At 38.2% G+C, this 15,662-nt stretch overlaps 1 long non-coding RNA gene across 1 annotated transcript; it reads right to left on the bottom strand.

Annotated features, from left to right (window-relative positions):
- Window positions 1-500: 500 nt before the first annotated feature.
- Window positions 501-10,708, bottom strand: LOC121738056. The gene is made up of 3 exons (XR_006037224.1): window positions 10,698-10,708; window positions 4,840-4,846; window positions 501-568 (listed from the first exon to the last, which is right to left on the bottom strand). It is a non-coding gene; the product is annotated as an uncharacterized LOC121738056 (long non-coding RNA).
- Between the last annotated feature and the right edge of the window lie 4,954 nt (window positions 10,709-15,662).

The following is a 15,662-nucleotide window of genomic DNA, read 5'->3' as shown; positions in this document are numbered from 1 at the left end:
GGAATTGGGGATGATAGGGAAGGGGATTGGGCCTCCGGTAAACTCACTCACTCGGCGAAACACAGCGCAAGCGCTGTTTCACGCCGGTTTTCTGTGAGAACGTGGTATTTCTCCGGTCGAGCCGGCCCATTCGTGCCGAAGCATGGCTCTCCCACGTATAAATACACTATATATTACATACACTTTAATTGGCCCATAGCTGGCGTAAGCGACAAAACCATTTTGTCGCTTACGCCCTTTCCATTTTTTGCTGTTCCATAGCAATCTAAAACATCCAACACGATTGTTTACTTTAACGAGGCGTCACCTTAACCCGCTAAACCGATTTCGATGTTTGGTACGGAGATACCTTGAATCCCGGGGAAGGACATAGGATACTTTTTTTTCACGGAAAACTGGTCAATACGTCCGGGACCAACCATGTGCGGGTTTCCTCACGATGTTATCCTTATCCGTACAAGCATCCGTATTATTTCCTTGAGATCTGTATCTCATGGCACACGCCTCCACCCGGAATCGAACCTGCACCCTCTCGAGTGCAAACCAAGGGTCTACCCACTAGGCCACGCTTTCCGTAGTTAAGATCTCGATTTTCGATAAAACCTATCTTTATCTCTACTGTTAGAAAAATAAACAAATAAACTTCAGTTATAGCATAGATAACATTTACAGAACAGGCCAGTTAGGTGTATTTATTGTTTGCTTATGTGTATTGTTATAACACTTACATGGGCGTACCGAGGGGGGGGGGGGGGGGCAGGGGGTGGCAGCTGCCCCCCCCCCTGGATCATGTTGACGTCCCTACTAAGTATATTATCTAGTATTTTTATCTATAAAAATGAAAAATTGAGAAAACCAATTTTTGCCATTTGTTTGCAATACAATATTTTTCAACTAAAAATTATTAATTTTTTATTCTTTATAAACACCTAGCTTATGAAAAATCTGATTTGCCCCCCCCTGGCCCAGAACCTGGGTAATTTGCCCCCCCCCTGGCCCAGAACCTGGGTACGCCCGTGCACTTATAACTTATATTTATACTACATAATATTATAAACTAGATGACGCCCGCAACTCCGCTTATCGCACGGGAACCGTACATTTCTCCGGGACACAAAGTATCTCCATACCCAGCAAATTTAGTCCAGCTGGTTGGGCGAGAAGAGGACAGACAGACAGACAGACAGATATACTTTGAATTTATAACACCTAGTATGGAAGTATAGATGCGAAAGTGTTTCCATTCGTCTGTCCGCGATAACAATAGAATACAATAGAATTTCCAAGAATCCCCGAACGACGGATTAAATAAGGAGATACTTTGAATCCCGGAGGCGGAAGAGGACATCTAAAGATACCTTTTATCCCGGAAAAATGTATGCGGGATTCACGAATATTGACGCAACGGAGTTGCCGGCGTGATCTAGTATTTTCAACCGACTTATTTCTTGCCTCTCAGCCTTCGAAATAAATCTGGCTACTACAATTATGGCTCTATGTGTAGCCACTAGCCAGTAGCCGCGACTTTTAGTGGTCGGTTTGCGCAGTTCTATAAACATAGTTGTTTATTACAGGCGAGTCTAAGAGGGTATAATGAAATGTAATTTCCTATTTATTTACAAGATATTTTCGCTACAGAATTTCTAATATAAAAGGCCAAGTATGGGCTAAAATACGCGCGTAATAGGCGCCAATAATTCACGTTTTTGGAAAAAAAAACAGGAGATTTTTGATCACCTCGCCCGTCATAAAATCTTCTGAAAAAAATTATCCAGCTATATAAACATATAATACTATTTACAAAGTAAATTACAGAAAAAGATATTGATTACTAAGAAATTACAGAAAAAGATATTGTTATTAAATGACGCTTGCAACTTGATTTATAGCGTTGGAACCGTACATTTTTTCGGCAGTCTTAACTATACTGTGTCCATTCCCGTCTTTCAAAGCATTTTCATACCTCATCTAAATCGGTAACAGACGAATTATAGACGGACACACTTTCGGATTTACAATATTATTAAGGATATATCAACCAGGCGTGGTAGCAGCCTGAAATTTTGGAGGGGGTCACTCACTATACTAAAAATTTATTGGCAAAAATTTCCTTTTATTATTTGGCAAGATTTTGACATTTTTCAATTTTTCAAAATCTCAATAGATTTTGGGGGGGGGTCATGTCCCCTGTGACCCCCCCCCCCTCCCCCCTTCGGACCGCGCCTGATATCAACAGATTTATTTTACACGATTCGAACTTGTCAAAGAAATGTAATAAAGGGGACTTAGGTTACTTTTGTCCGATGCTGACTCGAACAAAAACTATTAGGTTTTATTATCTTAACTTCAGACGGAAAACCGAGAGGACATGTTTCACTAGAGTTTTCCCGTAGGTTTTCCCGCAGAAATTCGCTTATAAAAAAACCGCACTTTTAACCGACTTCGAAAGGGAGGTTTTTTAATTCGACCGTAAATAATATATTTTTTATGTTTGTTTGCGGATAATTTGTTATGAAGCCCGCAATTCCGTTGCGCCAAAATTCGTTAATTACGCGGAACCGTACACTTTTCCGAGGGAAAAATTACCCTACGTCTTTTCCAGGGACTTAAAATATCTCTGTACCCAATTTCAGTAATATAAGTTCAGCGGTTTGGGCGTGAAGAGGTAACAGACAGACAGACTTTCGCAGTTATAATATTAGTATCCATACTTATATATTAAATTTGACGACCTCTGTGGCTCAATTGGTTGAGTGTGTGGCAACTTAAGGCGCTGTGGTTGTTGCAACTACGTAAAATGGGTTTTTTAAAACACATTTTTAGTAAATGAAATGTCATTATTTAAGTACAAAATAAGTACCGTTTTAAAATTGAGAAAATTTCCTATACGCACTTTGTATATCAGTACACAATTTGAAAAATTCTGCTCGATAGAAAAAAATCTCAAAGATGACTGTTATAACGCTGTTTTTCATAATTAAATCATTTTATGGCTAAATTACACACTTTCTAGAAAAAACAAAAATGTAGTGTATGTGTCGTAACCTAACGTAAACGATTTGATATATTTGATTTGTGTAATACTAAAAACAAAAGATTTTTACTCCTATTTTCTATTATCAAGGCACGCGGCGAGCGCGTAACAGCCACTGTACAATGCGCGCGGATATGAATGTTATTTCAATGTCCATAACGTCGATATTCGTACTGACAGACATTGACCTGCTTATTTTAGGGACTACTGGGCCTTAAGCCGGGGGTCGCGAGTTCGAATCCCGCCGACGCGACGTAACAAAATGTTTTCAATGTTCCCGGGTCTGGATCAAAGACTTCTAATTAAATAGATGTGGGTGCGGTTGGCAGACACCTCAAATCACTTGATCTCAGTAAATCTTCAGGTCCTGACGGCTTGCCGGCAATAGTCATTGTAAGATGCGCTGAGGAGCTTGCCTTACCTGTCTCCCTACTCTTTAAAAGATCAATATCTGAGGGTCAATTGCCGTCTGTTTGGAAGTCTGCATATATAACTCCCATTCATAAAAAAGGTGCAAAAAATAAAGTTGAAAACTACAGACCTATTTCCAAACTTTGTTTATTGGCTAAAGTGTTTGAGCGCATTGTTTATAATCAGCTGTATGACTTTCTCCAACCTTGGTTTGACCCGCAACAGCACGGATTTCTTAAAGGCAGATCCACTACATCTAACCTTCTTACTTTAGTTGACTTTCTAACCGAACATATGGATAATGGTAACCAGGTTGATGTTGTCTACACAGATTTCAGCAAGGCCTTTGACAGGATTGATCACCGCATACTGCTCCAAAAACTATTTGAGTTAGGCATAAGGGGGGATCTATTGAGATGGTTTTCTTCGTATGTGGAGAACAGGGTTCAGTCAGTGGTTCTGAATGGATTTATGTCAGCCTGGTTACCTATCCCCTCCGGAGTTCCCCAAGGCTCTCTTTTAGGGCCCCTTCTGTTCATTTTATTTTTACATGATATTGGCAAATGCTTCAAGCACACAAAATACCTAATGTTTGCCGACGACCTGAAGATTTATCGTCCGATCAAAACCATATCAGATGCACACTTACTCCAAGAAGACATTTCCAGCCTTGCGAATTACTGCCTACTTAATAACCTCGAACTCAATATACCTAAATGTAATATAATATCCTTCACCCGTAAAAATCAGCCTCTATTTCACAACTATTCTATCTGTAACCTGTATTTAGCTCGCACTTCAGTCGTTAGGGACCTTGGAATACTATTGGACAGCAAGCTCACGTTTGAACCACATATCGACCATATTGTCGGCAAATCTGTTAAGGCTATGGGATTCATCATCCGCAACTCCAGTGACTTCACCAAAATGAAGACACTAAAAATCCTCTATTGCGCCTATGTCCGCAGTCACCTAGAGTACGCTGGCCAGGTTTGGAACCCTAATTTTGCAATTCACTCAAGTAGAATCGAAAAAATTCAAAAAAAGTTCACAAGGCACCTTAGTTATAAATTTGGAATCCCAAACCTTGGTTATGCGGAGCGCTGTAGTCGCTTTCATCTTCCTCCACTTTCAACCAGAAGGGACATCGCCGACATCCGCTTCTTGTTAAAATTAGCCCAAGCAAAATTAAATTGTCCCGATCTCCTAACCAAACTAAACCTAAATATACCACCACGCCACTGTCGCATAAGGAATATTCTGCACATACCTCACGCGCGTACCTCTTACAGGCAAAATTCATTCTTTTTGAGGTCAATGAGACTGTTTAATGAGCTCGCTAAGTCTGAACCCACTATCGATCTTTTCACAAGTAGCCTAGCTTCTATAAATACCGCGATTCTAGGCAGACACCCAGACATAATAATATGATAAATATGTTATTAGATAACATTATTATTTTTTTTTTTCATCTCCTGTGTTATCAATTATCATAGTTTGTACTTTGAATGCATTATATGGATAAGGACATACCTACAATTGTGGTCAATGGAAAAATTAAGCAATACGCATATTAAGCAAATAATTATTATTTATTATAAATAGTCTTACTGTCACTAATTTGTTAAAATTGTTGTTTGTTGTTATTTATATTATTAATTGTATGTTTTATCTTACACCAATTACCTACTCTAAAGTAACTGTTATCTGTGGAGGCTTGTAATTGGCTTTTTTGTTAACTATCTTTTAAGCTTAATATAATATTGTTAGCTGTAAGCCACCCAAATAAAATAAAATAAAATAAAATAAAAATAAAATAAACTCAGTTTAAATGGAAGTCTTTGGTCTGGATGTGTATTAAATACATGATATAATAAAAATCTAAAATATATTATGTAAATTATAAAAGTATTAAATATATTTCGGTCCGTAACACAAGTCCTTCAGGTACTTAGCACGGGGCCAGACTGACGTGGTGTGAAGCGTCCATAGATTATAGATATTATAATATGTGAAAGTGTGTCTGTCTGTCTGTCAGTCGGCATGGATATTAGTATGGATATGCCTGTTCCTGTAAAAACGTTGTCACGTTAGCAAAACGTGAGTAAATAACTCTTAATATACTCGACAGAGAGAAAATAAGAAAATATTGCTCGCTGACTTGATTTAGGTGACATATAAACGAGCTCGTGCAAACCCGTTTTTTTTTGTAAAAAAGGGGGCAAACGAGCATCAAAAACAACTACTGTCGTCGCCCATGGACACTCGCAACATCTGAAGAGCTGCAGGTGCGTTGCCGGCAGGGAATACGCTCTCTTCTTGAAGGTTTGCAGGCCGTATAGGTCCGGAAACACTGCTGAGGCCGTAGCCAAAGTCCCTTTCGTTAAAAACGATGACGAAATTCGTTATCAAAATGTATGGGATTTGACATTAGTCTTCGCAAGCGAAATGTCATTTATGATTTACCGATGACTTATGTCGAACCGCATACATTTTGATAACGAATTTCGTCATCGTTTTTACCGAAAGATACTTTGTCAAGGGGGCAGGTGACAGTTCGTTCCAGAGTTTTACAGTGCGCGGCAGAAATTACGCGAAAAACGCACGGTGGAAGACTGCCACTCATCAAGGTGATGAGGATGGTATGATGGTATTCGGTGATGGTGGCCGGTTTAAATGAAAAAGTTATAGTGCTATAGTGTGTGTACAATTAAAAACTTGCTGTTGTGAGCCAGTGGGACGAAGTACCGACACGACTGACGATTAGGCAAATGGTATAAATATTTGTTCAATTCTTACACAGATTTGGGTGGCTGGTCTCATTAAAACAAGGCCAGCTAATCATGAGATTTTATATTGCCCAAGTGTGCACAAAGTCACTCTTCCTTTACTTATCCTCTCAACTACTGAGCCACAGAGGATCTATATTAATTATTTTAAAAGATGAAGTATGTTTGTTTAAACGCGCTAATCTCAGGAATAACTGATGCAAATTGAAAAAATATTTTTGTTGGATAGTCCATTTATTGAGGAAGGCTTTAAGCTACATAACATCACGCTGCGACCAATAGGAGCGAAGAATCAGAAGGTAATTTGGAAAAAACGGGCAAAAATATTTAAATACGCTAAGCTCACGAACTATTGGAGCGATTTTCATGTTATTTGGTAATAGAGTAGACCAAGGGTAGAAACAAGCTCATTAATTTTCGCTGTAAAATGTACGGTTACCGTTAAATTCCGCGCGGAACGCCTAGTACTTAACAATTGTGTTAAGTCTACCCGTTCTTACGTCTATAGCAAACATATTTACTATTTCCGTCTTTCACTAATGAAAATATATTTAGAAGTAAATAAATACGTTGGAAGATTTAATGATATACAACGTACAATTTATATTACACGACTTCATACAAGTTGTAAAGAATTGCCATAGACTAAAAAACCTGGAGATGTGATATAATATTTCGCATAGCATATCGTACAAGGGTATTTTGGTGGTTGACATAGTCATATAGGCTGGAAGGTCTGAGTGGGAAATCTTGTATCTACACTAAATAATATTAAAAAAGACAACATAAATGCCCTACTCAATACTAGATGGCGTTAGGTGTATGTTTACCTGCGCGTGCTTTCTAGAAAAGTCCAACACTTGTTTTCGCGAATCATTCAGGAGAGGAATGTACGAGCATTCTGAGATTCGATCCGGCCCATATAAACCATCTACCGACCTTCGAGAAGGAGTAGTTTTGGCCGATTGGAGTCGTCTACAGGAGGTTCCGAGGACGACTTCCGAACACGTCGCGCCCCACATCGCAGACAATACGTGTTTAGTGTTTTAGTGTTAGTGTTAGTTTTTAGTATAATTGTATGTATGTTAGTCTATAAGGTATGTATAATATGGCCCATATTATACATACCTTATAAGATGCCTGAATTGAATAAATAAATAAATAAAATAAAAAATATTAATAGTCGCAGGCAGACAGGCCGGTAATTGAGTTTGATACGAGCTATCATCAAGGCGACTTCGGAGTGAAAACAAGTGATCAATAGTGAACCTACGACTTGGCTACGTCCTAAGACAGTGATAGTGCTTAGTGTATTAGACCTACTGCTTTGTGTAGACTTAGTGCTCGTGAATAAAGTCTTCAAGAGAGTCAGCAGGTCTTTCTCTTCAAATCCTTCGAACCCTAGCACTTAACAATACTTACACACTAACAGTCTCAAGCATTTTCATACCGAATTTATCTAAATCGGAAGAGGTAACACTTAACAGACAGAGAGATAGACAAAAAGACAAACAGACAGACATACTGTCAAATTTATATTATTAGCATGGATATATATATGTATATAAATTGTGTAATTAAAATTTTTGTAAAGCCCCATCTACGCGCGTTTACGTCTATGGTGATAGTCTTGTAGTTTTTGCTTGTTAGCACTTTTATGTTGGTAATTTGCTGTTAGCTTACAAATGTTTATGTTGCTGCCACTAGCTTATAATACAGCTTATTGTACGGTCGGGGAAATAAATATTTAGCAGTTTAGTCGTCATTAGTTTCTTAGCTTCGGAAAAACAAGAAATATTATTTAGAGACTAGATGTTGCGACTAGATTCGTTTGTCGCGTGGGAACCGTAAATTTTTCTGGAATAGGTCTATCCTATGTCCGTAATCAGGACTCAAATTTTATACCAAAATATATCAACAAAATCTATGAAGACGCTCCCCCTACAGAGATGCCGTAATTTACCGTTTTTAGTTAACTCATAATTTGAAAGCTACAAAGTTATAATAAAAATACAGCAATAATCTTCAGTATATCAACATTCCTTTCTCCGTTATTAATTTCCTATTTTTGTTTATTAGACTCATGATATCAGCTTCCAAAGTAATACCAATTTATTTAAATTGAAGCATACATTCAGTATCTCCCTTGTATTTACAAATTACGTTTATTTGAAACACGCCTCCGTGGTCTAGTGGTATAGAGCGCGGCTCTTGATTCGGAGGTCGTGGGTTCGATTCCCGCGTTGGAAACATGTTATTTCCAAGTTTGGTTAGGACAATGCAGGCTGATCACCTGATTGTCTGACAAGTAAGATGATCCATGCGTCGGATGGGCATGTAAAAAGTCGGTCCTGCGCCTGATCTCTCACCAGTCGTGTCGGTCGTCCGTGTCCCACTGGGTTATGAGAGTAAAGGAATAGAGAGTGCTCTTGTGTACTGCGCACATACTTGGGCACTATAAAATTACTCCTGCGTAGCTGGCCTGGTTTCAATGAAACCGGCCACCGTCACCGAAACCGGTGTGGGAGCTATTATTATTTGAAACACACGCCGATCGATCGACAATTTCATTAACTACATATTTGCCGTTTGAATTTTTTTAGGTCAATTTTGAACTAAAATAAGTAAAAATATAGGATTTTGGTGCGACCTCGGCAACGCGGCAAATGTATGGTCAAGGTTGTTTGCTCAGGGGGTGACCTTAATCAGCACATTTCGACGCAACAAAGTTGTAGGTAACAGTTACTTAATTAGGTGCTGTACTATTTCTGATTGGAATCGTTTATTTGATAAACAACTGCCTACCGATATCTTCTTATCTTTAATAGATTGGACATTAAAAAGATAAACTTTATTAATCTATGCATTAAGTAGATAAGTACTTCCTTTGCCGCCGAATTCTTAATCACTACTTAATGTTGGAGCCTCTTAATAATTTCTGGCTTTATTTATACATATAGTATGGTGAATTCACCATACTATATGTATAAATAATGTTTTCCTGACGCTATAACTCCAGAACGCACGAACCGATTTCCACGGTTTGACATACGTTGGAAAGGTCTCGGGCTCCGTGAGGTCTATAGAAAAAAATCCAAAAAAACTTCAAGAGAAAAGCAGGAAAACAGGGAAAATCATTTTATGGCAAAACAACATTTGCCGGGACAGCTAATATTATATGAAAGGTATGGTATTTCGCTGCCTGTCATTGGGGTTTGTTCACAAATTACGGAAGGCATCAAGCCGCTAATCCTCCTCACAATCTCCCCTAGAGGGGAGAGGTCAAAAATACTTCAACGTCCTAAGTCATTTGTGGACGTCCCCCACGTCTCACCATTTACCCTATTCCGAATCCTTCGCTAACCAACAGGATATAAGTTCTCCAAGTCTGACGTAACTCATGGACGGCCCCCCTACGTCTCCCACCGAGGTAAAATGGGATAAAAATTGGCCAAGTTTTACGTAATGTATGGACAGCCCTTGTGTATCTCACCGAGGGGAGAGGCGGTTGAAATCAGTCTTAAAAAAACGTTCATAAGTTACTTGCGTAACTTACGCTTTTCTCCTTCTTTCACTGAAGGGGAATCCTGGATGGCCCCTGCGTCTCTCACAGAGCGGAGGAAGGCTGGAATCCTCCAAGTCTTGCGTAGCTCATGGACGGCCCCCTGCGTCTTCCCAGCACAATGCCATCCATTACGGCCGTCAGTGGATACGATCAATGCGCTCATCACTCTGTTTGTTTATCTGTACGTCATCGATATATCAATATAGATAAAGCTAGCTCAAAACATTGAAAAAAAAGAAATCGTTAATTTACTACCGTACATGATTACAACTCTACATATGGATGTATAATAATAATATTATATATGCGAAAATGTGTATGTAAATAAATAAATACGTAAATAAAATTTTTATTACAATTTTTTAACAATACACAACCATAAAAGAAAAAAATATTTAGAGAGAAAAGAAACAAAACACTAGCTATCCTAAAATAAAATTAACAAAAAATTGTATATTTTAGCAACATAAAACTATAATATTTAATAGCAGTGCAATGCCAAAAAATAAGAAAAGCGGTGTCGCTGTCAGGTTTTGACAGCGACAGCCACCGCTGCTGGTCTTCCGCGAGCCCTACCCCCATAAATCAAGTTATCGAAAAGAAATAAAATAGCTTTATTACAGTAATAATTGTAACATACATTACAATATTGATATAGTGTAGGTATTTGTTTATGAAAAATGCTCAATATTAGTATGTCTGACATTACCTCTTCACGCCCAAACCGCTGAACTTATTTCGCAGAAATTTAGTATGGAGATACTTGAGTCCTAGGAGACTTTTTATGCAGGTATAATGTAGGGTTCCCGCGCGATATACTAATTTTGGCGCAACGGAGTCGCAGTCGTCATCTAGTCTATTAATTATGAAGTTTTCTGCCATGTATCCACTTTTGGACTTTATTAAAGTCTGTCTGTTACAGATTTGGATAAAATTTGGTGTTTGAAAAGTGTTTATTTTGGGAAGTGAAATGAAGTTTCAAACTATGTATGTTATCAAGTAAAACATGTTCTGTGAAGTTTTTTGAAACCTTTTCCTAACAACGACAACGCGCCTGGTCCTAATAGGTAAGTTAAGTTGAACGGAGTTCACCTGCTGTAACTATTATGTTTAGAAACAATAGTTTTCAAGCAATGAGCACAAATGGATACATAAACTTTCGACAAATTCACCCCAGAAACTTGGCTTTCGATGATTAAACTCTAGGTCAAGCACGAAATGACAAAACTAGAACATTTTAGGACAATACTGCAGAAGTCTATTAAACTAGACCAAATCCTAAATTGCTAGGATGAAAGGTATTATCTTCTATGTTCGGTTGTATGATAATGAATACTATAGAACAGTAACTGAATAAAAAAATAGTCCCACGAAATGCACATTTTGCTATGCATTTGGCACTTTCGTACTTTCAGTCCGACGAAAAAAGCGGTGTTATATAATATTGATTTATATTATGACTGTCTGTCCGAGGCATCGTAACATCCAAACGGGGAGACCGATTTGGAGCTGGTTTTTTTATGTTTGAAAACTCACACTAATATGATTAAGAGGCTTTTAATCAATAGTTCATCATTATTTATTCATTATTATTCCGCAAGGCTGAAAATCTTCGACTCGACAGGGACGAGAGCAGGAGGTGCGACGAGGGGGGCTTCGTTCTAGTGGAGAGGAGGAAGAAGAGGAAGCCCACCGTCCGCAACCACCGCGGCACCGCACCTTATGTGCCCGAGCTGCGCCTGCTGAGCGAGGTGCCCGCGACGCCGCTCTACGTGTCGCGCCTGCACTAGTCCATGACGGTCGAAGACGTCGTAAACTACATCCGCGAGAAGACCACCTACACCTTGAGGGTGGAGCGTCTGCACTCTCGCCACAAAGTGAATTTCAGTTCCTTTGTGGTGAGAGTGCCGACTCAAGTTTTATCCATCTTCGAGTTGGAGGAGTTCTGGCCCGCCGGTGTAGTTTACCGGAGGTTCCGGGGGAGGCTCCCGAACGAAGCGCGCATCACGTCGCCGAAAGAGACTTTACGTGATAAAGTGTAGTGTGATTGTGTGTGTGAATGTGTAAATAATATATATTGGGATAAAATTGTTCGGCGTGCATCTGTTGTCTGATTGCCATAACACAAGTTTTTACTTAGCATGGGATTAGACGACGTGATGTACGCTACCTAGCTTTTATACTATTGTATATTATTGTATGCTTAATAAAGAATTTGAATTTGAATTATCAGCTTGCTCGCTGCTGCAAAATTTTGGGCTCTTCCTATTTATATTAAGTATAAGCAAAATCCTAAAACATGATTTTCTAGATGACGAGTGCAACTCCGATGCGTCAAAATTCGTTTGTCTCTCAGTAACCGTAAATTATTCCGAGATCAAAGTACCTATTCCTTTCCCGAAGCTCAAAATTTTTTCTATAAGTACCAAATTTCTGCGAAAATCACACCAGCACAGCGCAGACACACTTTCGCATTTAAAATATTAGTATGGATATATTTAACTATCCATGTTTGTAATGTAAGGAGAAACCCTTCTATACAGTATTATATTTCGATGGCCTCAATTCTATGTTCGATAGCACTAATTCTGTAACTTGGTAAGTGCTTAAGCTGGTTTAGCTTAGTTTTAAGCTATATAACCGGTAATGTCAGCTGTTTCGTTCATGACAGTGTAGCTTATGCAAGCTGTTCCCTGCGAGCCGCGAGTTATAATAAAATACCTCGAGAACCATTCATTTTATTGCAATAAAAAGTAGCCTATATTCTTTTCCATCATCTGCTTTATATCAGCGCTAAATTTTAGCAAAATCCGTTGCTTGATTGAAAAGATCTAAGCATACTAGGACATATACATCATAAACTTTATTGTCCTTCATTTATGATTGTGAACAGACATTCTCAAAGTGTGTTTGCAAAGTGCGGAGCCCTACGGCTCTGCAAAGGCCTTGTCAGTCGTCTCTCATAAGGCCTTTGCAGAGCTGGGGCTCCGCGAGCGTAATATAAATTATTGTTTATAGAATATATTGTCATCAGACACCAGCATGTAGACAATCCATTCAAACACAAAACATTTTTTGTAGGTCCGTGAAAAATGTCAAAAAAGTTTGAGCGTTTGATTGCTTGTCTTGCATGAATTAGACACTGTACATAATATTATAACCAAAATTTGTATAATTGTTCATCTTTTTTAGGGTTCCGTACCCAAAGAGTAAAAACGGGACCCTATTACTAAGACTTTGATGTCGGTCTGTCCGTCTGTCTGTCTCCAGGCTGTATCTCAAGAACGCTCCCATACAACAAACTTGATTTTTTGCTCTATATCAATAATGGCAGCTGGTAGGCACTTGATGTTTTCACAAAGATCTTAATTCAATAATTAATAATAAAATTAAAATAAAAATTTATGGGGGGGCTCCCATACAAAAATCACAATTTTTGGCCTATTTTTGCTCTATGACGATTGATGGTACGGAACCCTTCGTGCGCGAGTCCGACTCGCACTTGGCCGATTATTTTGAGAGTTACATGATGAGTGTGAATGTGAATTTATATATTATTATATATAAATTCACATTATATATTATTATTATTTATATATTAATATGTAATTACACTTCCACTACCGCACATATTTAATAGGTTATTATTATTATTATTATTATTTTTACATTCTAAGAATATGAATTATTTATTACTATAAATTTTTTATCTAGTTTATGTTATATATTATGCTGTGTGTTGTGTGTCTGTCAAACGCCTGGCAGTCACAAGGATCCACATAATACCAGGGATCGTGGTACAGTTATCCTGTACCAAGATCATTACCTGAGTGGAGTCCTATTCAACAACTTTTCGCACTGCACTGCCTTATACCGAAGCACTCAATCCGTGCCGCACCACAAAAATATTATGTACTTGTGTAAATTATTTGTAAAATTTTGTTTGTGTTAAAATTCGAATTAAGTGTAAGTATACCTATTATGTGGTTAGGCTTATAGTATGCATGTCTTTTTTTTTTCTTTCTCTGTCTTTATTGTTGTGTGCTTTGTTCTATTGTAGTGTACTGTGAACTTTGTTGAATAAATGTTTATTATTATTATTATTATTATTATTAATTTTGTGCTGAATCTATTTTGTCGCATCGATGGCTGCCAGTATTTGATACACAAAATATCAAATTGTGCGATCTATTCCATGTAATTAGCTTCGATACTCGATAATTGGGTACATCATCATCATCATCAAAATCAATAAAAATACTGGAGGCACTCGGGGACTGCCGCGGTAAAGCTATTTTTTATCAACATAAGCAATTAAAAATATATTGTCGCACGCACACAAACACCATGCCAAAGTCTGGCAACGTCGTACCTCGAGCCACACCGTTGACCGTACTGTCATTTAAGCGTTAACAGGTAAGAGAGTAGAGACATACATTTTCGAATTTATAATAATACGAGCCTTTGCCCGCGGCTTCGCTCGCGTTAAGAAGTATTATTATATACAAACTTTCATCCCCTATTTTAACCCCTTGGAAGTACAATTTATCAAAATCCTTTCTTAGCGGATGCCTACGTCATATCATCTACCTGCATGCCAAATTTCAGCCCGATCGGTCCAGTCATCCAGTGGTTTGGGCTGTGCGTTGATAGATCACCATATCAGTCAGTCACCTTTGAGTTTTATATATAAAGATGTCATCCGTGTCATCCTTTAGTTTAGCCGCTACGAGCGCACATACATATACTGTCAAAATCATTACCCTCCCTTTTAGCTTCGCTGTCGGATAAAAAAGAGCGTCTCAAAGTTAATAAGAGTTTAAATTAAGTCTGTCTTATACCCGGAAGAAATTGAAGACGTTAGTGGATAAAGTAGGTAACTCACATATTAAGAGCTAATAATATTTTTTTTCACTAATTTTTACCTTATATATATATTTTTTTAATGAAATAAGGGGGCAAACGAGCAAACGGGTCACCTGATGGAAAGCAACTTCCGTCGCCCATGGACACTCGCAGCATCATAAGAGCTGCAAGTGCGTTGCCGGCCTTTAAAGGCGAATAGAGTCGTGAAATGGTCATTTTGTTTTTCTAACTACTCATTCATTTCTGACAGGAAAGAGTTGAAAAAAATATGTGTGAAAGATCAGTTCAACATCTTATTTATCAACATTTTTTGCTTCTGTATGTCTTGCCCTTGCCTCAATAAAAAATAATACGTGACATCGATTTTCAATTTGAAATCGGGACTTCTCCTAAACGGCTGGGATATATGCATATTTTTTTTCATAGATATATTCGGAATCTATTATTCTTGGATATCAGCATTTTTATAAAAATCAAACAATATTTTCTATTGAAAGATATCGAAAAACAGTATTTACGAACGATTTGGTTCAAAGGTGCTCTGCGCGGGCGCGGGCGGCAGTCGTCCTCTAGCATTCAGACGGGGAGGTTGTGTCACTCGTTGCCAAATCTTGCCGAGCTATCGAGCGTCTGTTTGTGTGCATTAGAACACTACAATATTTCGACGGTCCCTACGGATAAAAGGTCAAGTCCAAAATAGCATTTTTTTTATTGCATCATGCACTTCCATATTATAATGAGACGCATATTCCTACATTATGTTTTTTTCTATCACAAGTAATTCCAAAGATAAGAAGACGTAAATGACGACAAGTTGACAGTTGTGTTAGATTTTACTGTGGTAGTATTAGTTCAAATTCTTAGTTACCTACTTTATCCAGCTACGTCTATTCTCATATGAATTCCGCGCAGGGCCCACATATTGGCAATATTAGCATTCCTACAGTATTTTATATGGTAATAGCCCTTCAGAACCTTATTTTCTTGTGTATTTAGT

The sequence above is a fragment of the Aricia agestis genome, chromosome 22 (genome assembly GCF_905147365.1).
Source record: "Aricia agestis chromosome 22, ilAriAges1.1, whole genome shotgun sequence".
NCBI classification, from domain to species: domain Eukaryota; kingdom Metazoa; phylum Arthropoda; class Insecta; order Lepidoptera; family Lycaenidae; genus Aricia; species Aricia agestis.
This window is presented reverse-complemented; position numbering and strand designations above follow the sequence as displayed.